Source organism: Canis aureus, chromosome 25 (genome assembly GCF_053574225.1).
Source record: "Canis aureus isolate CA01 chromosome 25, VMU_Caureus_v.1.0, whole genome shotgun sequence".
Classification (NCBI taxonomy): Eukaryota; Metazoa; Chordata; class Mammalia; order Carnivora; family Canidae; genus Canis; species Canis aureus.
The window spans coordinates 39,849,862-39,875,933 of NC_135635.1; the positions used below are offsets into that span (position 1 = coordinate 39,849,862).

The 26,072-nt window shown below is 46.7% G+C and overlaps 1 long non-coding RNA gene across 3 annotated transcripts in view; it reads left to right on the forward strand.

The window, feature by feature from the left end:
* The window catches only part of LOC144297363 (uncharacterized), a 49,549-nt gene that overhangs the window by 7,862 nt on the left and 15,615 nt on the right, over positions 1 to 26,072 (forward strand). Inside the window, exons 2-3 of one of the 3 annotated variants that reach the window (XR_013364389.1) lie at positions 11,322 to 12,424; positions 15,133 to 16,115. This is a non-coding gene — a long non-coding RNA (uncharacterized LOC144297363). Of the gene's footprint in view, positions 1 to 11,321; positions 12,711 to 15,132; positions 16,116 to 26,072 lie in introns of all 3 variants that reach the window. The other 2 variants (XR_013364387.1, XR_013364388.1) reach the window with 2 other exon arrangements.

Here is a 26,072-nt window from a genome sequence, read left to right on the forward strand (position 1 = left end):
CTAGACTATTCAAACATTGTCCTGCATGATCATATCACACTTCGTGCATCTTAAAAAAATAAAAATCTCCCCAACGAGATTATCAGCTCCTGTGGTACCCACTGTAGGTATTCCAGGGATACTCAGTGAAAAAATAGTCCAAAGAATAACACCTGGGTGGGCACATATGATGTGCCAGGGGTTCTTCTACCTGCTATATAAACTCATTTAGCTCACAGATGAGCTATCATAAGGTTGATAGTCTTACGATTTTTATTTTACAAACAGGTAAACTGAGGCACGAGTTGGTTAATTAACTTGCTAGGAAGCAGCAGAGGCAGGATTTGAACTCAGGCAGCCCAGCTCCAGGGTACATGTGCTAACCTGCCTCTCCACAGGAGAGGAGGGTGAAGGGGCTGCATGTGATGCCTCATGGTGGCCTCATCTTGAACGTGCCTCATGCCTCAGAGCAAGCTGACTCTCTGCATCTTAGGGGATGACCACAGGTGGTATTTGCACCTTGGCCTGTCTTTCTGAACCTCCCTTGCCACAGCTGTGGAGCTAGGAGACTTACTGCTTTTTCTCTACCATACTGAGCGGGGATGGCTGCTGACTTCTGTTCTGAGTGGTAGTTCTAGATTCAGGAGGAGGATCAGAGGCTGGACACAGGCTCTTCCTGGAGTGGCAGTGTATGTGTGTGTGTGTGTGTGTGTGTGTGTGTGTGTAAGACATGGGACCTTAGTACATGGGTTCAGGCAGGTATGGACAGGTGAATTATAGTTAAGGTGAACCTGGCAGTAAGAAGCTTTCACAAGTGTCCACCTGGGAAGGGTTCAGAGCGGGAGAATGTTGCCACAGAGCCACTGCCTGCAGACTGTAAAGTCTGGATACCACTGCATGATATAGGAGGCCCCCCAGCAATCTGGCTGTGTTGATGTCTCTCACCCATTTCCCTACTTCCAGTACCTTATACGCTCTAGCCATTTTGCCCTACTTTTCTTTTTTTCCTTTCTCTTTCTTAATAGCTTTTTTTTTTTTTAAATTCCAGAGTGTCTTTGAGTTTACAGATAATTTGCCAAAATAGTACAGCTTCCCCCTAATGTTAACCTCTTACATGACCATGGTATATTTGTCAAAACGAAGACCTTAATATGAGTATAGCACTATTAACTGAACTGCAGATTTTATTCTGATCTCACCAATTTTTCCACTAATGTCCATTTCCTGTTCCAGTATCCAGTCCAAGATCCCACAATGATTTAGTGTTTTGCATTCCTTTTAATTCTCTGAATTTGCTTGCCTCCTTCCTGTCCAGTTGCCTTTGACCCTGTCATTCATTTCCTTTGTCTCCAATAACTTTCCTATTCATGGCAAACTCTTATTCATCCTGCAGCAATCCCTCTGTTGAGTCAGAAATAATGTGGGGAACTGGGGAGGAGTGGGATTTGGAGATCTGGCTGTTGAGCAATATTAACTGGGGAAATTGCCACTCTTCCTTCCACATCCAGGATCTCATTTGACTCTCAGTTGGATTTTATGGGTCCTTTATGTAAATGCACACAAATGCTAAAATATATTACTACCCACTCTCCTGCCCCCCCCAGCTGTGGTTCCTCAAAGTCCACAGGCAAGTTTCATAGGACAGTGCAGGTGGCTGGTGGCCAGGGAGGACCTGAACTCATTTATCTGAGTTCCAGTTTCATTTGGCTGTGTCTATGTTTCATGCTTTGCCTGTCTCCACAGTTGCCCAGTCTGGGTATGCTTTGGTACAACACTTGGCTGAGTTTGGTGGATGGTGGACTTCCTGTGGTTTCTCACCACCATGCATATTTAGAATGATTGTATCATCTTTGGCTTCAGGGGCTTTCCTCAGGTTACTCCAGGCTAGAGTGTAGTTGGTGTCCCTCCACCCCCACCTCTACCGAGCAAGGAAGGAAACCCACCAGAACGCCAGACTCCTGGGTTCCCTGACTCCATCTACCACCTGGAACTTTGGGGGTCCTTTGCCGCCCCCAACCATCTCCTTTACCCTTGTGTCCCCACTGCTTGAGCTAACTCCACAGAGCACTAGGTTGGTATTTCCCTCTAAATTTTACTTTAGATGATTTAACATCTAAAATTTAACATTTACATGATTGAAAAAAATAAAAATACAAAAGAGTAGAGAGGGAGAAGTGTCCCTGCTGGAAATTGTTCTAGATTAAGATTAAGGAGTCATACTGGGACACCTCGGTGGATTCAGCGGTTGAGTGTCTGCCTTCGGCCCAGGTCATGATCCCGGGGTCCTGGAATCGATGAGTCTGGTGTTGGGCTCCCCGCAGGGAGCCTGCTTCTCCCTGGGCCTATGTCTCTGCCTCTCTTTCTGTGTCTCTCATGAATAAATAAATAAAAATCTAAAAAACAAATCCTTTGATTAAAAAGAAAAAGATTAAGGAGTCATATCAACCAAGGGCAACATGTGGACCTGGTTGGAATCCTCCTTCAATCAGATCAATTACTAAAAAAAAAAAAAAGAAAAAAAAGAAAAAAAAAGAAAAAGAAAATAATTTGTAGACGATTGGGGATATTTATTGACTAAGGAAATATTGGTATTAAGGAAATATTGTTAATTTTTTTAGGAGGATGATGGTGTTGCAGTATATTTTTGAAAAATCCTCTCTCTTATTAGAGATTCATCCTGAAAAATTTTAAGGCTAGAATAATCTGGTGTCTAGGGCTTGCTTTAAACACCTCAGCAGCCCCTTCCCCAAAAGTGAGGGAAAGCAAATGATGTAAGAATGGGAAAATGGTGGTAATTGTTAATGGACGGTGATGGGCATATGGGTTCATTATAGTTCTCTCCATACTCTAGTGTATGTTTGAACACTTCCATAATGACAAAATACATCTCCATCTGACCACTCCATCCCCTTCCATTCTAGTCCTTCCCCAATAACCACTACTGGTTTTTATGGCTTTTTTTTTTAATGCAAATAGTGATATGTATTATTACTCACTCCCTTTCCCCACCATTTTTTGGCACCTTGCTATTGGAGCATTTGCCTTTTCCCATCTTTTTTTTTTTTTAGATTATCTATTTATTTATTTATTTATTTATTTATTCATGAGAGACACAGAGAGAGGCAGAGACACAGAAAGAGGGAGAAGCAGACTCCTCACAGGGAGCCTGATGCGGGACCAGGCCCTGACCCGAAGGCAGGTGCTCAACTGCTGAGCCACCTAGGCATCCCTGCCTTTTTCCATCTTTATCATATGCAGTAGGCAGAATAATGCCTCCTCCCTCAAATGTCCACGTCCTAATCCCCAGAACCCATGCATGTGTGACTTTACATGGCAAAAGGGACTTTGTAGGTGTGATTAAGGTTAAGAGCTTTGAGATGGGGAGCTTATCTTCAATTATACAAGTGCACCCCATCTCATCACGTGGATCCTTAAAATCAGAGCTGTGGTCCTGGCTGTGGTCTGAGGGAGATGTGACAAAATGTCAGGAAGACCGGACAGTGCTGGCTTTAATGCTGAAGGAAAGGAACCACCAGCCAAGGAATGAGGGTGGCCTCTAGCAGCTGGAAAAAGCAAAGGAACAAATTTTCCCTGAAAGCTCCCAGAAATAGGAATGCTGCCCTGCTGGCTCCTTGATTTTCAGCCCAGTGAAACCCATGTGTCAGACTTCTGACCTCTAGAAAATGCAAAAGAATAACTGTGTGTTTAAATCTGTAGTAATTTGTTACAGCAACAATGGAAAACTACTACTGTATATCTCGGAGATATTTCTGTATCAGGACAGGTCGTAACAGCATTAGTTTCTCACATTACACACTGGCTCTGAAGTCTGACAGATCTGGCTGGAGTCCTGGCTCTGCCACATACACGCTGTGCAATTTTGGGCAAGTTCCATTGCCTCTCTGAGCCTGTCTCCTTATCTGTAAAAAGGAAGTAATGAGAGCACTTAATCTCATAGGGTTGCTCTGAGGGTTAAATCAATAGCACATGTAAAACATTGAGCCCAGTGCCTGGCAACAGTAAACCTACACAAAAAAAGGACAGTTGTTAATAAGCACTGGGTGATATACGATATGTTGGCAAAACGAACTCCAAAAAAAAAAAAATACATATAAAAAATTATACTATTAACATAAATATTTATAACAAGGATCTTTCCCTGGGTACTCCAGGGGAGTGGTGCCCACCACTGCTCTCCCACTTTTTCCAAAGTTGAGGTTCCCTGCTTCCTGCATGAAAGGTGGGTTGAGGGCATGATGGGACCCTGGTGGGTTCCCATTTCACTTGCATGCGGCGTGGCTTCTCTGAGGGATGGGGACTTTGGGGATCCCTCTTGATGACCCAGGAGTCAGCCTGTGTGAGCTCACCCCCTCACCTACATTTTGGGATCACTGTGGAACCCTACAGAAAATATCCCACACATAGTAAAGTCCAAGAAATTCTGCCTCCCTTCTCTCCTGCTCCAGGCCACACCTTCTGGGTTCCTTAACTGTTGCACTCCCTCTGGCTACTGGGGAGTACAGGGTGCTGACCTAGGGCCAGCCTCCAGAATCTTCTCAGTGGGAGCACTCTCTTTCTCCTTAGGGGAAGCACTGTCCTGCTCACTGTTGCAGCCCCCCCACCCCCTGGGCCCAGCCCTCCCCTCTTCTCTGGCCTCACAGTGCCTGGTGGCAGACAAAACTCCTCTCCATGCCACACGAACCCACAGATGCTAATGCTTTTACTCAGCATGGAAATACTTCCTTATTTTTAGCTCTGGCCCTGGGCCATGCCACAGCTCCCCCCTCCAAGTGAACTTGTCCAGATCTGCGAGTTGTTTTCCCAAATTTGTGGCGTCGCAGGAATGTGCTCTGGTCATACAGCATTGCCAGGACTCTGCCCACACTCCTCTCTCCCAATCACCTTGTTTGCTTGTACACATCTGTTTTTGGCACACACACGCCCAAAAGTGTCTCCCCAGCTCCTTCCTCCATCTCATGTACCTGCCCTGTCTCTCCCTCCAGCAGAAAGGAAGAGTCCCAGGAAACTAAAGCTGGAGGGGACAAGGGAAGATGATGAGAGGAAGATACCATCTCCTTTTTGGCCCAAGGGGCTGGCTGGGGAGGGTGTTGTATGCTGCCCCCGTGCATGCGTGCGTGTGCATGCACGCACACACAGACACACATGCTGTGTCCTGCCTTGCATGGCATAGGGTTAGCTGTGGCTGGAGAGGCCAAAGTGGTTAACCCAGAGATTACTGCACTTTCCCTCCCAATTTAAATTTAAAATGAACAAACAACCCCCTTCTGAACAGAGTCTTAAACCAACAATGACACAGAAAACCAGGCTTCTAAATTGAGACCTGCGGTGTTTCCCATACTCCACCCCCACCCCCCGCACCCACTGGGCAGACCGCATTCCAGCCTCTCAAGGCAAGCTTCAAGTCTGGGGAATGCTCCACTTCCAAACCTAGACTGGAAGTTCCCTGAAGGCATGGGACAGTTTGTTCTTATTGCTTTTTCATCCCTACATCCTCAGGGTAAAACCCAATTCCTGAAGGCCCACAGACTATGGAGTACTTCTCCCAACACCCTAGGTCCCCACTCCCCAGACTCTGGGCTGTTTCAAGAGTCAACAGGTGCACTCCTCCTGGGGCCTGGAAGGGCACTTGCTCTTCCCTAGGCCTGGGCCTGGATCTCATGCCCAGGATCCCTCCTTCTTTTGGATCTCTGCTAGTGGATGGCTTCTCAACTTTACAAATGACTCAGCCCAGCCCAGCCCACCTGTTCCCTCCTCCCCTGCTTTGTTACCTCCATCACCCTCCTCACCACCTGCCTCAGTCTACGGTTGATTTGTTGTCTTTGTCTCCTTCCACTTGAATGTAAACTTCACAGGGAAAATAGCTGTTCCTTTTATTTGCCATTCTATCTCTAGGGCCTATACCAGGCCTTCAGTGAGTTTTAATACATATTTGTTGAAAAGGAAGGGAGTGCTTAATATGTGTGGATGCATGTGACTTGCAGCAGAAGCCTCTGGGCTAGGACAGCTGGGCCCCTGGATAAGGACATTGTCAAGGGAGAAAGGGGCCTCCTTGGCCTCCCTCTGAGGGTTAAGTGGTCACCCGCCATCCAGGTGGGACCCAGAGTGGGGAGGGCTGGTGTGTGGGACTCCCCAGGAGGCCCTGCTAGGCCTGGCCAGAGGTGAGAGGTCCCTGGCTCACCAGCCAGCTGTTCCTGCCCATCCCTTCCTGTGTAGTGAGTCAGCCAGCCTGGGGAAATGAGCCAGGGAACTGGCCCCAGTAGGGAGTATAGAGGGTTAGAGGTCAACAAAACAAAGACCTTGCTCATCCACCCCTCCCACTCTGCCCGTCAGAGATGCCTGTTCTGTATTCCCCATCTCTGTCTTGGTCAGTGCATACCTACTATGGGTTGATTGTCCCCCACCCCCCTTCAAGTCATATGTTGAGGTACCTCAGAATGTGACTGCAATTGGCAATAAGGCCAATTAATCAGTCAAGTTAAAATAAGATGATACTAGAGCAGAGTGTGGTCTAATCCACTATGATTGTGTTGTCCTAAAAAGAATGCCATGCAGATTTGGATGAATCTTTTTTTTTTATGATTTTATTTATTCATGAGAGACACACACAGAGAGGCAGAGACATAGGCAGAGGGAAAAGCAGGCTCCCTGCAGGGAGTCCAATGCAGCATTTGATTCCAGGACCCTGGGATCATGACCTGAGCCCAAGGCAGCTGCTCAATTGCTGAGCCACCCAGGTGTCCTGATATGGATGAATTTGAAAGATGTCATGCTAAGTGCAATCAGCCAGACACAAAAGGACAAACATATGATTCCACTTATGAGGCACCTAGAACAGTCAGACCCATAGAGACAGCCCACAGAGTGGGGCTCCCAGGGGCCAGGGGAGTGGGGAATGGGGAGTTAGTGTTTAATGCAGACAGTTTCAGTTTGGGAAGATGCAAAAGTTCTGGGATGGATGATAGTGATGGTTGCCCAACATTGTGAATGTGCCTAATGCCACTGAACTCTATGCTTCAAAATGGTTGAAATGGTAAATTTTTTTTTTTAAGATTTTTTTTTTTTTAATTTATGAAAGACACAGAGAGAGGCAGGGACACAGGCAGAGGGAGAGATAGTCTCCCTGCCGGGAGCCCCACGTGGGACTTGATCTCAGGACCCTGGGATCATGACCTAAGCCGAAGGCAGATGCTCAACCACTGAGCTACCCAGGCATCTTGAAATGGTAAATTTTTTTAGCATATATTTCTCTCTCTCTCTCTCTCACACACACACACACACACACACACACACACACTCATGAAGGCCCTGTGAAGAGAAAGAGACACGGACAAAGGGAAGACATTGTGAAGACACAGGGAGAACACCACCTACAGACCAAGGAGCAGCAGTGATGGCCCACAGACCACCAGAGGCTGGGGGAGAGGCTGAGACGCTGTCCCTCACAATGTCCATAAGAACCAGCCCTGCTCACATCTTCATCTCAGACTTCTGGCCCCTGGGGCCATGACACAATATGTTCCTGCTGTTTAGCACCCTCCTCAACCCCACACCCCCCTCTGTGGTAGGTTCTGGCAGCCCCAGGAAACGGATACAATACCACTCCTGGCCAGTAATGCTTCCTCTCCACGTCCCTTGAGTTCTGGAATTTAGGGAGAAGGGAGAAGAGGAGCTGGTTTGTGAGGATTCTTCTGGTTCTGGCTTTTTTTCATTCTATTTATTCTCTTGGTTGCTCCTTTCCTCTGCTGCCTCCTCCCCTGCTCTATAGTCCCCACACAATGTCTCAACAGTTACTTGTTCAACATCTTCTCCCCCATCTTCTCCCCCCCTACTAGACTGTAGGTCCAGGAGGCAGGGACCTTTTGTGTTCATTCAGGGCTGTGTCCTCAGTGCCTGGCTCTTTGGAGCACTCAGTACACATTGTAAATGAATGAATTCTGTAGAATGGGAAGGAATGAGCCTTGTTGCTTCACCACCCTGCTACCTCCTGGGCCCAGTCAGACATGCTTTGACAAAATGTCTGTGCTTATAATGAACAGGGGCAGTAGAGTCCCTTTTGTGACCACAGTGGATGGTTGGGCCTCTCCTGGTGGGGTGGATGCTACCACAGAATGTCCTGGGGGTAAGGCAGGGGCCTGGTAGACAGAGCTGTTCCCTTAGGTCCACTCAACTCAAACCTAGCACTTGTCCAGTAATAGAAAGGCCAAGGAGAAAGACTTCCCATATTATGTCAGGCCGAGCCTGGAGCCCGATTGGGAGAGAAAACCCCTGGGTGGATATTGGAGTAAACATTTCCTTTTCTCTTTCTTACTCCTGCCCTGCTCTGCCTCTCTGCTGTGGGAGCAAAATAAGAGGGGTGGGGGTGAGAATTAGAAGGAAACAGAAGGCCTCTCCTCATCTTTTATTCATAGATTCGATGAATATTTATGGGCTGTGTTTAAGTCAAGGATGGAGAGATGAGTAGACTCAATCCCCAACCTCAAGGAGCTCATGGCCTGAACAAGGAGATAGACAAGCAAACTGTCCCAGAACAAGGCCATGACTGCCCTGATGGAGTCTATGTGGGAGCTGAGGAGATACTCTGAGTGTGGGACTTGGTAAAGGCTGCATGAAGGAGGTGCCATCAGAGAAAGGTCTTGAAGGATGAATGGGAGTTTGACATGTAAAAAAGGGGAGAGGGTAGGAAGTGGGGAAGGTGTAAGATGAGCAGAGGGAATAGCACCTGGCAAGGTGGGAAGTCATGAAAGGACTGTAGGTCTGGGGTAATAAGCTTGGGCGTGGGGGTGGTGGGAGGCACTAATGGGAACCGCTGTTGTAGGGAGAGAGTGTGGCCAGAGTGCCTGGTGTACAGGACTCACGAACTTGGGCTTGCTCCTGAGACGGAGAAGGAGTGGATCTAGGTTGCAGGTGTGTGTGCTGGCTATCTTCTCTTCCCCACTTCCTGTTAGTCCAGTCATCCTCTACCCTGTTCTCCTCCATACACTGCTTCACCTAGGCTCCCTGGCCCTGTGGTTGGAAGACAGGAAGAGTGATAGGTTGGGGTACTTATTTCCCCTAACCCCCCCTCCCCGCCCCCGTCGCCTTGTCACATTTCAGGCAGTGGCCATAGCTCTGGCTTTCCTTGGCTCTGGTACATGGCTTTCCTCTCTTTGCCCCTCAGGCCCAGAAAGTGGAAGCTTCCCATGGCAGCTAGTCCCCAGGTGCATCTCTACCCTGATCAGTTCACTTCACCCTGCATTAAACTCTCTTTAGAAACCCCTTTGGGGGCAGCCTGGGTGGCTCAGCGGTTTAGCGCCGCCTTCTGCTCAGGGCCTGATCCTGGAGACCTGGGATCGAGTTCCACGTCGGGCTCCCTGCATGGAGCCTGCTTGTCCGTCTGCCTGTGTCTGCCTCTCTCTCTCTCTCTCTCTATGTCTCAAATGAATAAATAAGTAAAATCTTAAAAAAAAAAAAAAAGAAAAGAAACCCCTTTGGGTGTTCCTTCTGCTTCTGTCCAGCAGCCTACCTGATGCAGTAGGGGTTTGGGTTAGCTAGCATTTGATGGGGAAATAGCCCTGGTGATGGTGAAGACCAGGGTGGGGAGAGATGGAGTCAAGGGCGCTGGTTAAGACACTTTTTTTTTTTTTTTTTTTGAGAGAGAGAGAGAATGTGCATGTGCCTGAGTGGGTGTGGGGAATACTCTGAGATCATGACCTGAGCCCAAATCAAGAGCCCAAATCAAGACACTCCACTGACTGGGGATCCCTGGGTGGCTCAGTGGTTTGGTGCCTGCCTTTGGCCCGGGCGCGATCCTGGAGTCCTGGGATAGAGTCCCGCATCGAGCTCCCGGCATGGAGTCTGCTTCTCCCTCTGCCTGTGTCTCTGCCTCTCTCTCTCTCTATCATAAATAAATCTTTATTTTATTTTATTTTTTTAAAAAGACACTCCACTGACTGAGCTACCCAAGTGCTTCTGGTTAAGACACTTCAAGTCCAGGGGAGAGATGCTGGGCAGATATTGAGGCACTGGCTGTGGGATGGAGAGAAGAGGCCAGAACTGGGAGGCATTTCTGAATCGGAACAGTCAAGTTTTGGTGACTTCCTGGGTAGATGGGGGAGGTGAGCAGAAGGGAAGGATGGAGTCCCGAGACCTGCTTGGAAGATAGGAAATCTCGGTCTACAGTTGCTGCACAATAAGCCATAAAATCTGCTATTTCCAATCCAAATTCAGGACTCTAGAGTGTTTGCTTACCCTCTCCTATCTTGAAAACACGTAAGTATCTTGGAGGCTGTTGTTTAGATACCAAGAGGGCAAAACTGTTATCCAACCAGAGGCAGTTGGAAGAACCAGAGACAAAGACATTGAATCAAGTTAAGGTCGGTGACAGGGTTTCATGCACTTTTAATGTGTGCATCGATAGGCCACTAAGCATCCGTTCATTCATCCTTTTGTGCACCTCCCTTGTGCTTTAAGAACTACCCTCTCCCTATCCTGGCACTTAAGCTTTGTGTGGGCTTGGCCAAAGCACCATCAGTCTTCAAGGCCTTAGCTATGAGTGGGAGGGGCCTGGACTCCAAATGGAGCCAATGAGACTGTCTGGAAGAAAGTGGGGGCTCCTCCCCCACAGGCTTAAGCCTGGAAGCATCAACTACAACTGCTGTCTGCAGTCTTCATTTTGTCCTGGTAGGTGGCCTGAGAAGACACCAGCTCAGGGAGGAGATCAAAGCAGAGCTGAAACAGGGAGAGAAACCAGGGTTTTGTGGTCACATAAACCCCAGTCAGACTACACTGCCAACAGCCCAGTCCTGCTCTTGTGCGTTTCAGTTTGTGAGCTCATATTGGGTTTCTGACTTTTTCTTTATCTTTTTTGGTCCTTTGCAGCTGAGAAAGTCCTAGATGAAACAATAGCCCTCATCAAATTTTGTTTTAGATCCTAGTTTTTTAGAGATAGTGCCTCTGGGGTACCTGGGTGGCTCAGACGATGAAGCTGAAGCATCTGACTTTTGATCTCAGCTCAGGTCTTGATCTTAGGGATGTGAGGGCTTGAACACTGGGCGTGGAACCTCCAAAAAAAATGTAGAGATAGTGCCTCTTGGTAAGTATAATGGGATTTGGTGAGAACATTAAAATGTCTCACTTGAACTAGCTCCTTCCATCTCAGGTCCATGTTTGTGAAACACTGCCAGTGACACCTGCCTATTTTGAAGGCAAAATGAGAAAAAGAAAAAACAACTCTAAGGTGTTTTCCAAGTTTTAACTACTGCTATAACTAATTACTGCTATTTAATTATTGCCCTCCTTGTGGGCAGGCATTAAGGTGTTTTCTGTTTTTGTATGTACCGCAGAGACTGATTGGTGTGCCTCACACACAAAGCAGGTGGTCCATAGAGCTTTGTTCCAGTGGAACCGAATGTTCTTCTTGCTCATTCTCTCCAGACTACGGGTGAGGAAAACGGGAGTCACAGAGAGACAAACGAGCAAGCCACATGCCAGGAGCAGACTCAGGAAACCTGTCTCTGAGCGCAGTGGAGGCCAACAGCAAAACCCTATCTCTCTGAGATGAGGCGACATCAGAAGAAAAGTGGATCCCATGGCTGCTGTGTCACTAGCCTGTGACTTTGGGTGAATCACGTTAGCACTCTGGGCCTGTGTTTTGTCATCATTCAAATAGGGCAGTCCTCACATGTAAGCCCCAGTGGTTTCTAGGTGCAAATTCTTTTGTTTTTGTGTTTTTGTTTGTTTAAAGATTCTATTTATTCATCTGAGAGAGAGAGAGAGAGAGAGAGAGAGAAAGGGAGAAGCAGACTCCCTGCTGTGCAGGGAGCAGGATGCAGGACCCCAAATTCATGACCTGAATCCAAGGGCAGATGCTTAACCGAATGAGCCACTCAGGGGCTCCTGTTTTTGTTTGTTTTTAAAGATTTTATCTTATTTTTTTTTAAGGTTTTATTTATTTATTCATGAGACACATAGAGAGATAGGCAGAGGGAGAAGCAGGCTCCACGCAGGGAGCCCGATGCAGGACTCGACCCTGGGTCTCCAGGATCACGCCCTAGGCTGAAGGCAGGCACTAAACCTCTGAGCCACCAGGCTGCCCTAAAGATTTTATTTTTAAGCAACCTCCACATCTAGCATAGGGCTCAGCCCTCCACGCTGAGATCAAGAGTCACGTGTTCTACGGCCTGAGCCCTCCGTGCGCCCCCTAGGTGCAAGTCCTCGGAAGTACAAAACACCTTGCTCACTTCCTGCTCCCAGTGCAGACACTCAAGAGCTGCAGGTCCTGCTCTGCAGGTGCAGGTGCAGCGTCGGCAAAAGTGCCACATGCTTTGGGGCTAACGGAGCGCCTCCCTCCACACGATTTCCTGCGCTTCTCCCAGGCTCGGAAACATTCCTGGCAGGTGGTATTTCTTCCAGCGACAGAGAAGAAGCCAAGGCACTGAGAAGTGAGGTGACTCGCTGAAGGCCCTCCAGCTAATCTGAGATGAGGGTGAATTCACATCCAGCTCTTGCGACTTCCAGTTCAGGCCCTGCACAGGGCTCTGCGCCACCTGTCGGGAAAGCCAGTGCCCCTGGGGACTTGCTCCGCGGGTGCTCCATAAATGCTCAGAGGAAGGGCCTGCTGCTCTGGCCCCGTGAGAGGGCCTTGCTGCGGCCTGGCTGGTGGGGGCGCTGGAGGCCCAGGTTACCCAGTGGTTTATCTGGGGGCCTCGCTGAGTCCACCATTCCTGGTGGAGGTGGGGTGCTTCAGCAGGGTTCGGTTGCGCAGCTCTCATGGGTGACGTGGGTGGCGAGGGAGGCGGCACTGTGTGTTGGCTGGGCCGGGAATAGCTCTTCCGGACATTGTGCTCACAGGTGCCCCGGGTCATGAACACAGAGACCCGGATGCCTTTGTAGCAGTCACAGCAACACCCTGTACTTCCCGCCCCGCATTCCAAGGAGGCTCCCCAGCCTGGTCACTTATGGGAGGTCTCCCAGACGCCGGCTTCCCCTTCCTCTCCTGGACTCCATCCTCTTGAGGACGCGATGGCCATCTCCATGGTGTGACCTGGGGCGTGTGGGAGGGCCTCTGACCATGCAGTTCTCCCCATGTTGGGCAGCCCTCCTTCCAGAAATTATCTCTTGGCCCCACAAAATAATGTCATAGCAAACATTTTCTAATTCAGGCTCTGCTTAAGAGCTTTACATACTAATTTTGTCAATAGTTCCATGAGATAGATATGGTTATCGCCCCTTTCCTGTTAAGAAGGCAACTGAAACATAGAAGTCTTTTATTATTATTATTTTTTATTTTAAAATATTTCATTTTATTTATTCATGAGAGACAGAGAGAGAGAGAGAGAGAGCAGAGACATAGGCAGAGGGAGAAGCAGGCTCCCTGCTGGGAGCCCAATGCAAGACTTGGTCCCAGGACCCCGGGATCATTCCGCGTAGAAGGCAGATGCTCAACCACTTAGCCGCCTAGGTGCCCCTTTTTATTATTAAAAAAGCTTTTTATTTTAGAACATTTCTAGATTTATAGAATTGTTGTGCAGAGGTAGTACAGAGAATTCCTGTGTACTCTCCTGTTCTGTTACAGACCTCCTGTATTAGTAGGGCACATACATCACTATCAAAAAACCAATATCCATACATTATCATTAAGTAAATTTCATAGTCTATTCAGATTTTTTTCTTTCTTTCTTTCTTTCTTTCTTTCTTTCTTCTTTCTTTCTTTCTTTCTTTCTTTTTTTTTTTTTTCCTAATGTCCCTTTTCTGCTCCAGGATGCCACATTACATTCAGCTGTCATGTCTCCTTAGGCTGCTTTTGGCTGTGACAGTTTCTCAGACTTTTCTTGTTTTTGATGACCATGACAGTTTTGAGGAGTACGGTCAGGAATTTTGTAGAATGTTCCTAAATTAGAATTTATCTGATATTTTTCTCATGATTAGGCTGGGGTTATGGCTTTTAGAGAGGACGATCACAGAGGTAAAGTGCCCTTTGCATTATGTAGCAAGAATACATGCTATCAACATGACCTGTCACTGTTGGTTTACTACATATGAAGGGTATATACTATCAACATGACCTGTGACTGTTGGTGTTGACCTTGATCACCTGGCTGAGGTACTGTTTTCTGTTGTAGACTTAATCTCCCTTTCCAATACTGTACTTAAGAGTTATTTTTTGAGCACTAAGAGGAGATGAAGCTGCCGACTCTCCTACAAGCAAGAGGAGGAGAAGGAGGGCAGAACAGAGTGGGGGCAGGTCTCCTACATCAGAAAAAGAACTTGCATGTGGCCAGAAGGGGAAGCCGACAGCCTTTGAGGCAGGCTTGATGCAAGAGAAGAATAGAGGTTCAGGACTGGGACTGGAGCAGCCACTCAGCATGGCCCAGTGGTAGGAGAGCCACCTAGGCATTTCCCAGAGAAACAGGCAAGAGCTTGGGTGGCTTGGCTCTCATTTTCAAGGACCTCCTCTCTCAATAAGTGATGCAGACACAGAGACACGGTGACAGAACAACAAAAAAGGTACATGCTGTTCAGCTTTAAACTGCTATCTAGGGCAGCCCCGGTGGTGCAGCGGTTTGGTGCCACCTGCAAGCCTGGGGTGTGATCCTGGGGACCCTGGATCTAGTCCCATGTCAGGCTCCCTGCATGGAGCCTGCTTCTCCCTCTGCCTGTGTCTCTGCCTCTCTGTCTCTCTCTGTGTGTCTCTATGAATAAATAAATAAATAAATAAATAAATAAATAAATAAAATCTTAAAAAAAAAACAACTGCTATCTATCTTGCCATTGGACAATTTGGTGTTAAGAGTTCAGGATAAGTAAATATTTGTTATAAATCCTGAAATTATTTTGTACATTAGCACCACAAGATTGCATTATTCAGATGAAAGTGTAAATTTTGCAGCGTAAATATTTAAAATAGATCACAAGTTTCATAACCTTGTTTGGACACTTTCTCATTTTATAAAATATAGGTACTGGTAGTCATAAAAGATGGCATTGGCCTGGGCCCCCTTATGGGAACCCTGACAGACCAGACCTCTTTTGGCATCAGGGGCTGGGAAAAGGTGAACCCCACACTCAGAGGACTTGGAGGGCCAGCTGGATCAGAGCTTCTCTGAATTCTGTGAGCATGTCATGTGCTTACTTACACTCATCTGTCTGTTCCAGGTCATGAGCTGAGCATGTGAGACTGGATTTACATAGTTGATCTGAGAGCCAAGGCCCTGGCTTGCCACACTGTGGTCCCAACGTTGGGAGGAACGTGAGAAAATAAAAGGATGCTTTGGACAGAAGTGGCCATCTGTGATTTTCAGCATAACTCCCAATGCCTGTCACTGTGCCGACATTACACAATTAGAGATAAATATCTGTGGATACTTGGGGGTCTGGAGTTACCTGTTAAATGAAAGGGAGAGTGGAGAAGAGTGAGAAGAGTGGAGTCCTGCGAGAGAGGGACCCAGGGCAGAAGACTGGAGAAAGGTGGCAGGCAGGGCTGCAAAGCACAAGGTGTGGGAGGCACGAGGAGGGACAGTGGAAGGGAGGCCGCAAGAGCATTCATGAGTCTGTGGAAAGCTGTCCTGGTGACATCCTATTTATGGCTGTTTGGTCTCAGATGAATCACTGTCCCATGTTCTAGTTTCTCCACTTGTCTGTGACATGGGGACAATCCAGGTCGGTCAGGGGGAGACACTTTCCCCCATTTTCCCACCACACACTGTGTCACACACCACTGTTGCCATGGCCACCATCAGCTCTCATACACTATGAGCTCAGGAGCTCTGGGCTGAGGGCACAGCACAGATTATGCCTGATTGAATTCTCACAGCCCTGGGACATAGGGTTACTGACTCCACTTTACAGTTGGGGAAGCTGAGCTTTATAGAGCTCAGATGACATACCCAATGCCACCTGCTAGGGAGGGGTGGGTGTAGGGCCCCCCATGGCTAGGTCAATCTGGTTCGGGGCTGGCAAACTTTTCCTACAAAAAAGTAAATATTTTAGGCTTTGTGGGTGCCATATGATGTCCTGTCCTCTTCCTCCTCCCTCTCTTTAAACTTTGAAGAATGTCAAAACCATTCTTAGCTCATGAGTGGAACATAAACAGGCTGGATTTGGCTGACAGGCCATGGCTTCCCGACCCCTCATAACAGGTAAATGGAAATGCAGGATGGTATGCCCTTCCAGGTTTCAGAGGGAATCTGAAGCCCACTCAGAGAATCCTGGGCCCAGGAGGGTGGCAGGGTTATCTGACTGGTCCAGATGGGTGCTGGTTCGCTGAAGACCCACTGGGATGTGGGCTCTGGGGCCTTTCTCATTGCCTGTTCTGCTGGGCCGTCACGCCCCTCACACCTGCCCCTCTGCCTGCCCCGCCTCCACTCTGCTCCCTATTCCGTGGAGAGCCTTGTGGTGGTCACTGAGCCCAGGCCTCTCAACCTCCACATCATCTTCTTCTCTTGCTTTCCTTTCTCCTGGGACTTCTGCTCTTGGTCAGGTAAGATCTTTAACCAGTTACCCATCCCTAAGCTTTTCTGCCAGGCTGCCTTGGTGGCTGGCGTGAGGTGGGAGGTGCTGAGGCAGGGAGGAGAAAAGGCATGGGAGAGCCACAGCCAGAAGGGCAGGAAGCTTAGCAACCTCTTTGTTCCTAAGGCATCTCAAAGTTAAGGAGGTTTGGGAAAGGAAGCTCTTGTGTAAACATGAGGCATTCTGTTTGTGTGGGAGGGGCCTGCCTTGCATGTGTATCATATTCAGCCAGTGCCTGTATGCTGGTGCAGAGGCTGGCTGGAAGGAGCAGGGGTCCCCGGTTCTAGGCAGCATAGAAAATAGTTAGGCTGGGCATACACCTGGGTTCAAGTTCTGACACCATCACTGCCAACTCTGTGGCTTGGGTCAGTCCTTCAAACTCTCAGACACTCTCTCTCCTCATCTATAAAATAAGAGTAGCAATATTTGTCTCAGCAGGCATTGTAAAGTGTAGAAAGTAACACTGTTCATGAAATGCTTCCTACACACCAGGCACTATACTAAAGACTTTCTCTATATAGTTTATCCTCACTACTTGTGGATTCCATCTTTGCAAATTCACCTACTTACTAACATTTATGTGTAGCCCCCAAATCAACACTCAGTGATGTTTTCAGTCATTTCACAGTCCTAGCAGTGAGACATTTGAGCTGCTAGCTGAGGTTGAACAAGGCAATGCTCTCCCCTCTTGTTTCAGGTCCTATTGTCCTTTTCATGGCCTATATGGTGCCATGTTGTTCTTGTTTTTGTGCTTTTTGTTGGTGATTTCATGGTTTAACATGCTCCTCAATGTTGGGAAAACTGGACAGCTACATGCAAAAGAATGAAACTGACCACTGTCTTACACCATACACCAGAACAAACTCAAAAGGAATTAAAAATCTGAATGTGAAAAAAAAATCTGAATGTGAGACCTGAAACCATAAAACTCTTAAAAGAAAACATAGGCAGTAATCTGTTTGGCATTAGCTTAGCCTTAGCAACATTTTCCTAGATATATCTCTGCAGGCAGAGGAAACAAAAACACAAACTACTGAGTCTACACTAAAATAAAAAGCCTTTGGACAGAGAAGGAAAACATCAGCAAAATAAAAAGGCAACCTGCTGAATGGGAGAATATATTTGTAAATGATATAGCCAATAAAGGGGTTAAAATCCACAATATAGAAAGACCCTATACAACTCAATATTAAAAAAACAAACAAACAATTTGATTTAAAAATGGACAAAGGACCTAAATAGACGTTTTTCCAAAGAAGAAATCCAGCTGGCCAACAGATATATGAAAAGATGTTCAACATCACTCATCATCAGGGAAATGAAAATCAAAACCACAATGAGATATCACTTCACACTTGTCAGAATGTCTGGAATAAAAAAGACCAGAAATAACAGTGTTGGAGAGGATGTAGAGAAAGGGAAACTCTCATGCACTGTTGGTGGGAATGTGAACTAGAGCAGCCACTGTGAAAGACAGTATGGAGTTTCATAAAAAAAATAAAAATAGGATTACCATATGAGCCAGTGATTCCACTACTGAATATTTGCCCAAAGAAAATGAAAACACTAATTCCAAAGGATATGTACAGTCTACGTTCACTGAAGCATTATTTACAATTGCCAAGTATGGAAGCAGCCCAAGTATCCATTGGTAGCTGAATGGATAAAGAAGAGGTGGTGTATACATACAATGGAATATACCATATACCCAAAAATGAGACTTTGTCATTTGCAACAACATGGATGGATCTAGAGGGTAGTAGGCTAAGTAAAATAAGTCAGACAGAGAAAGACAAATATTACATGATTTCACTTATATGTGGAATCTAAAAACAAAACAAATGAATAAACAAACCAAACAGACTCTTAAATACAAAGTGGTGTTTGCAGAGAGGAGCTGGGTGAGTGGGGATGGGTGACACAGAGAAGAGGGATTAAGAGGTACAAACTTCCAGTTACAAAATAAATGTCATGGAGATGAAAAGTCCAGCATTGGGAATAGAGTCAACAATATTGCAATAATGTACGGTGACATATGGTGGCTGCACTTCTCGCAGTACGCCCTGAGTAATGTACAGAATTTTATGGAATCAGCACGTAGTGCACCTGAAACTAGTATAACAGTGCACACCAATTACAGTTCAATAAATGAAAAAAAGAACAACAAAAACGTCTGCCAAGTGTAGTGCTGAAGCGCTGTCTAGGGCTGGTAAGCTCCAAAAGGCTATAACCTGCCTGACGAGGAAGTAGGCGTGTTAGAGAAGCTTCATCTGGGCATGAGTAGTAGTGTTGTCGGCTATGAGGTCACGGGAAAGAATCTACAACAGATGTCAAATCATGTATTTTCAAACGGAAACCCATAAAGCCAGGTTATGTACTGAAGGGCTGATAGAAATGCGACTGCTCACGGGCTCCTAATCCTTCCTGTACTTCCCGAGGGGCAGCGGTTGAATATTTGCCAATTTGATGTTCAGCAACTTCACAGAACATCACTACCTTGAATACCAAGAATCAACTGTAGTAACTCATTTCATCATCACAACCAATCTATTAGGGCTAAAATTATCATCATTTTGCTGATGAGAACATGGAGACACAGAGATTGGCTGAAGCCATACAGCTCTAGGGGACACCAAGGCCAGCCAGTGACTTCTGAGTTAGGTTAAGTGACGTGCTGAGAGACTTAGGCAGTGCTCCACACATTGTGTGCTCATCAAGGCTCTGCCACCCAGCGCCATTGTGGCAGAAAGGCCTTGAGAGACCATCTGAAGGTCTCTTAGACTATTCTAAGGCCTGTGATTTTCCCTCAGTTCTTCTGAGCTTGCTCTGCATTGTAGTAGTGATCTGGGTCTGTGGGCCAGTGGGTGGGGAGTTGTAGCTTCAGGAGTGGAAATTGGGGTGCAGGAGCTGTGGGCATGGGAGGGAGCATGCTGGGGTGGAAGATGCTGTGGGCTTGGGTGGTGTCCCAGAGGAGCCTGGGGAGAATCTGGGCTGTCACCTCTCCTGCTGTAGCAGTGTCCTCAGAGCTGACTGGGGGTGGCTGGTGGGAGTATGATAGGCTCATTCTCTTTTGCAGAACTGTAACTTGAGGCAGAGAGAGCTCTCCAAGGTGACATGACACTTTGGGACTGACCAAGAACAGATCTCGTGAGGAATGATATTAAACATAGTCAATGATTATGTGGCTCAGCCACTAACCAATCACCCCAGATGTTGTAGACAAGGAGATTGTCCACACTGGGGATGTTGGCTGAATCCTGCCTAGTCCCAGGATCTGTCCTGGCTGCTTAGCTCTACCTCCTCTGTCTCTTGTCACATACCCAGATGCACAGAGGTGCGTGGATTTTTCTTCTTCAGCAAAAATGGTACCCTTGTCTGTGTTCTATCAAGTCACACAAATCTTTAGCAGGTGCCTTTCCTGGACTATTCCAGTAGTGATGGGATTAGTGGTAGGGCTCACCTCTCCCTCACATCACAGTAATTATCCAGTAAGTGCCCTGTTAGTGAGACGTGAGAGATGGAATCTGGAGAGATGGTCTGACCTCGGACCCCAGATGTTCATCAGCCCATGACCTGGTGCAAGTACTCCTGCTTGTCTACCTCCAGTTCTTTTATATGTCCACCTCACTGGGTGTTGTAAAGATGGAGTACAGCTTTACAGGTGGGCATGGGTCATATGTTGAAAAATTCCGCACAAAAAAATGAAAAGAGTTGACCTGGGTCCTATCCCAAGAGGCTTACGCAGGGAGCAGGAGCTTGATATTTAGGTCAGATGGAACTGCTTTGGAGACCTACAAAGCAGAAGTGCTACTTGGCCCCACATTCTCCTTCCCTTCTTTCATAGTCATTGGGTTTTATTTGGAAACATGACTTCCCAGAATAAAGTCTTTATTTCCCAGACTCCTTTTAGCCACTCAGCCAAATTCTGGCCAATGGTGTATGAGCAGAAGTGATGGGAGTTGGGCACTTGGGTGGCTCAGTTGGTTGAGCAACCAGCTCTTGGTTTTGGCTCAGGTCATGATCTCAAGGTCCTGGGATTGAGCCCTACGTGGGGCTCCATGCTCAGCAGGGTGTCTGCTTAAAGATTCTCTCTCTCCCTCTCCCTCTGCCCCTCTTCCTGCCCACACTCTCATTCTCTCTTAAATAAATAAATAAATCTTTATTTAAAAAATGAAAAAATAAGAAGAAAAAAAGAAGTGTTGGGTGTAACTTCATGTTCTTAAAGGGTAGCACTCTCTTCTCTGGCCCCCTCCTCTCCCCACTCCTTCCTCTTCCTTCCAGAGCCCGGATGTGGTGACAAGCTGTCTGAGACCATGAGATATGGCCAGTAACCTCCCCTCCAAACCCTGTCCCATTCCCCCGGGTTGGCAGAGCAAACATGGATGGTGCCGGGTCTCCACCGTGCAGAGCTGCTGTAGCAGCCTGAACTACTATGTAGAGAGTAATGCATGAGGGAGAAATGCTTTTTATCTCCTTTGCAGCATGGTTGTTTGGATTGCCTGTTACAGCAGTCAGATCTGCTGCTTAACCATGTGAAGGTGAACTCGAAGGTGAAGTAAAAGCAGGTCTCAACAGGCTAGTTGCCAATGCATTGCTTTTATTTAAGGATAGGGGTTGGGCTGGGAATTTGGGAGGGCAGGTGGCTATAAGAATACACTTGAGGGATGGCTCAGTCAGTTAAGTGTCTGCTTTGGGCTCAGGTCATGATCCCAGGGTCCTGGGATGGAGTCCCATGTCTGGCTCCCTGCTCAGCAGGCAGCCTGCTTCTCCCTCTCCTGCTCCCCCTTCTTGTGTTTTGTGTGTGTGTGTGTGTGTGTGTGTGTGTGTGTATGAAATAAATACATGAAGAACAGAGGGCGGAGAGTTAAAAAAAAAAAAAAAAAAAAAAAGAATACCTTTGAGAAGGGCCCAGCAAGTTGCCAGACATCTTTGGGTCATTCTGGGAACTGTTGACTACCAGGCAGGACGTTAGAGATCTTAATGGCACACATACTCTTCCTGCGTCTACCCGTTCCCTCACATCCCCTTCTCTTCCTGCCTCCCTTCCTCTCTCCCTTATCAACTGGCCAGGCACTGTATCCACTCCCACTCTATATCTCTGAGAACACAGTGAGGAAGAAAAAGACAGTTCCCTATATCAAGGCATGATATAATGCAGACTTAATCCACTTAAGTCACAAGCCTCAGGAGTCATCCTCAACCCCTCTCTCACACCCTATAAAGAATTCATCAGCACGACTGGTCAGACCTACTTTCAAAATAGACCCAGAATCCACCCTTGCATTCCTAGTCTCCTGGTCTAAGCCACCACCCAAAGTTCCTAGCTAGTTTGTATGCTTTTACCCTCACCCTCTTACCCATAGTCTGTTCTCAGTGGAGCACCCAGAAGGGCCTTCTGAGGCCATAAATCAGATCGTGTCATTTCTCTGCTCGAAAGTTTCCAGAAGTTCCTCATCTCTTTCAGAGTAAACCTTATGTTCCTTTCATTGGTCCCTAAAACCCTATATGACTGGGCCCTCAAGTCTCTGGCCTCAGCTCCTACCACGCTGCCCCTTGCTCAGGTCACATGGGGCTGCCATCAGCAAAGCTGGCATCTTCCACCTCAGGGCATTTGTGTGTAGCTCTCTTGGCCTTGACTACTTTTTCCTGAACTTTTTCCACGGCTTGTCCCTCACACAGCTCTCTGCTCCCACATCACCTTCTCTGAGAGCACCTCCTGACTACCCTCCACAACTATCACTTGCCTCATCACTTGCTACCTGCCTTATCCTACTTTGTTTGCCTCCTGACATTTATTACCAATTTATATTTGTTTTAGGTGCCAGTAGGTTGAGTTCATGGAGAGGGCTGTCTTCCTGGTTTGCCTTCTCTGTAGCCTCCCTTGGGCTCCTTGGTATCACACAGACGTGGAGATCTTGTGTCTCCTCCTCTGCTCCTAAAGGTGCTGTCTGACCTTGAGGGCCCCACTCTATGATCCATCTTAAGCCTAATTACTTTCAAAGGCTCCACCTCCAAATGCCATCACCCTGGGGGTTAGGGTTTCAACCTATGAGTGTTAGGAGCATACATTCAGTCCATGGCACTTGCTCGTTGACTTCCTCCTGCCACTAGGTATAAGCTCTTTGGGAGGACTGTCTGGCACTCTGGATCTCTGTCGCCTACAACAATGCCAGTGCACAGCTGGGGCTTGGCATGTTCACTGGGTGGGGAGTGGGAGTGCGGGACGGGTTGCTCTAACAGAGCACAGAGGCAGAGCTGCCTCCTCCAGGGGTCCAGAGAACGTAACTGGACCTGGGACTTGGAGGATGACCAGGACGGAGTGCTTGGCCTCAGTCTGCTCAGATGGTACACCAGGGTAGCCATGCCACTGCTCTGCCCTCTGTTCTGGAGAGTTGGTTTGGGGAGGAGGGAGCTGTCAGGCAGGAGTTGGAGGGATAGATGGTTCCATTACTCAGGAGCTTTGTCCAGGGTGGTCAGAGGGTGGGGTAGGGGCAGGAGGGATAGCTGGGATTAGAGAGAGGGTTCTGGTGGCAGGGGAGGGCCGGGAGGCATGGGTGGTGGTGGGAGGGCAGACTGAAGGGATGCACGTGTGGGACCAGCCTCTTCCAGACCATGGCTGCTGGAGTCCCCTGTGGCGCCCACTGTCCACTCCCAGGCCTGGCTGGGTGTTCACTTGGCCAGTACTTTGGGCAGCCTCGGCCTTTCCTTGCTGAATGGTTATTGCTAAACTCCAGAGGCAGAGTTAAGTAAATACTGGCTACCAGATCGGGGAACTAACATCATACAGGAAATGTTGAGGTGGGAGGTAGTGGGAGGACCAGTTGTGGGCTTCCCCTGCTAGAGGCCCCCACGAGCACACACCCAGCTCATTCATCCCCAGCCCTGTGAGAAGTGAAGTGGGTCATCCCGTGTTTCCCAGGAGAAACTCTTGTTCATGGTGTTCATTCGTTCCTATAGCTGGCAAAGCCTGGTTGAGCACCACATGCCAGGAACAAGCTGGGAATACAAGAAACCTTAGTGTGCCAAAATTTGTGTACAATGTTCATGGTCTCCTTGTTCTGTACCTTTTCCTCCTCTTGCTCTTGAAACTTCTCTTCCACATCAGTTCCATGCCCTAGACTGGTGCCGTATGCCTGACAGCAATGGTATGCTGGTAAATGGTTAGTATTTGACTCTCTGGGAAAAATAGCCCTGATCTGTACCTGATTAATGGTGGTGTAAATACTCTCACATGGCTACACATGGCTACATTTTCATGTTGCCACTGTGATGTCACTGAATGCAAAATTGGGCAGAGTAGCCCAGAGTAGATTGTAAAGCATGTCTGCCATGCAGATACAGCAGTCTGTCTGTCTGTATAACCTCAAGAGCATAGATAAGAGTAAAACACAAAATATGATTAGGGAGTGAGTTGTGAGTAGTTACTGTCTCTGTGAAATATAATTTAATTATAAGCTTTTATAATTTAATTTTGAATAATGATTGTATTTAATAATTGAGTCGCAAAATTCCCGAAAATGTAACAATCAGCTCTCGCAAGCCAGCTTATCACCGCCTGGGAGCTTGTCTGAGATGCCAAATCTTAGAGGTCACACCAAATCTACTGCATCGCAGTAGGAATTTTAACACTTTTGACAATGTCCTCGAGTCATCTGGGTCTTAGAGTTGAGAAATGTGGCCATAGAGATAATCACTGTTTAGGATTTTGTATCTTTTAGAACCTTTTTCACAACAAAGATGCATATAATTTTCTATGATGTTTTTCTGGCTCTTTCTTTAAACATTTTTAAAACAGACATTATTTTTTAGAGCAGTTTTAAGTTCACAGCAAAATTGAGCAGAAGGTACAGAGATTTCCCATAGATTCCCTGTCTATATATATATATATATATATATATATATATATATATATAGCCTTCCCCAGTATCAACATCCCCCAAGAATAGTACATTTGCTATGAATGATAAGCCTATGCAGACACAATCTTATCACCCAGCGTCCATAATTTACATTAGGGTTCATTCTTGGTGTATACCTTCTTGATGGGTTTTGACAAGTTTATAACGTGTATCTACCATTGCAGCATCATAAAGAATAGTTTCATTGCTCCAAACAGATGCATATAATTATTTTGTTTTGTGTTTGAATAAAAATAAGAGTCACAATGTAAGTGTTTTTGCAAGTTTTTTTCCCACTTAATATATCTGTTAACTTTCCACATCAGTCTATAGAGAGCTAGTTATTTTTAAGCTCTCCACAATATTTTAGGGCCTGAATGAATCATGTTTTTTTTTTTTTTTAAATCATCGAGAGATGATTTTTGCCTGAGTGGCTCAGTGGTTGAGGGTCTGCCTTCTGCTCAAGTTGTGATCCCAGGGTCCTGGGATCTAGTCACATATCAGCTTCCCTGCAGGGAGCCTGCTTCTCCCTCTGCATGTATCTCTGCCTTTCTCTCTCTGTGTGTCTCTCATGAATAAATAAATAAAATCTTTAAAAAAATTATCTCTCTGAGGCTCTGAGGGTACACATATTGTTTTTCCCTTTTGCTTCAAGAAACCTCTTCATTAAATCTTTTCCGCTTAACTTTGTCTCAATTTCTTCATCAAAATCTACCTTAATAAAAAAAATCCTGAAAACTAATTTATACTAAAGGGTTAGAAGCTGAAAATAATAGTTGCAAGTATCTTCCTTCTTTATCAGATTTTAAAAGCTTAGTTAAAATTTATCAATATTTCTTGAGATATTCACACATAAGTTTGTAAGGAAGCTAACAGGGAATATGAAGAAGTCAGATATAGCTCAATCTTAAAATGCTGATGGCTTAGAAAATGGAATGTAATCTATAGACATATAGTCCTAAAATGAGGTAGAACATATACTATGATTATTTCTACCCACAGAACACTTCTGATACCAAGTAGGTGGATTTCTTCCCCCCACATTAACTAATTCTCTGACACCAACTGAATGTCTTACAATTTTTCTTTTTTTGAGTGTCCTACAATTTAACTACACTGTGACACAGAGTTAGCAAGAGATCACACAAGTTAAAGGACTCAACCTCACAAAAATGACCCTGCATTAGATGTCAATTGCAAGTTGCAGGCTTTCTGTACTTCTCACCAAAAGGCTATAAATTGGAGGTTCCCATGACCAATCCTGTCCTCTGGCTTGATAATTTGCTATCATGCTTCACAGAATCCAGGAAAACACTTTACTTGCATTTATCAATTTATTATAAAGGATATAACTCAGGAACAGCCAGATGGAAGAGATGCATAGGGTAGGTATGGGGAAGCTTCCATGCCCTCTGGGTATGCCACTCCCACAGCTTGACATGTTTGTTTGCCAACCTGTAGGTTCTCTCACCTCTACTGTTAAGAGTTCTTATGGGAATTCCGTTACACAGACATGACTGGTTAAATCATCAGCCACTGGTAGTTAACTCAGCCTCTGACCCCTCTCTCCTCCCTAGGGGCAGGGATCGAAAGTTCTAACCCTCCAGTCATGCCAGGGTCTGGGTCTTTCTATAACCAGCATTCCCAACCCCACTCCCTCCACCCTGTCCTAAAGCTAGGTAGGGACCC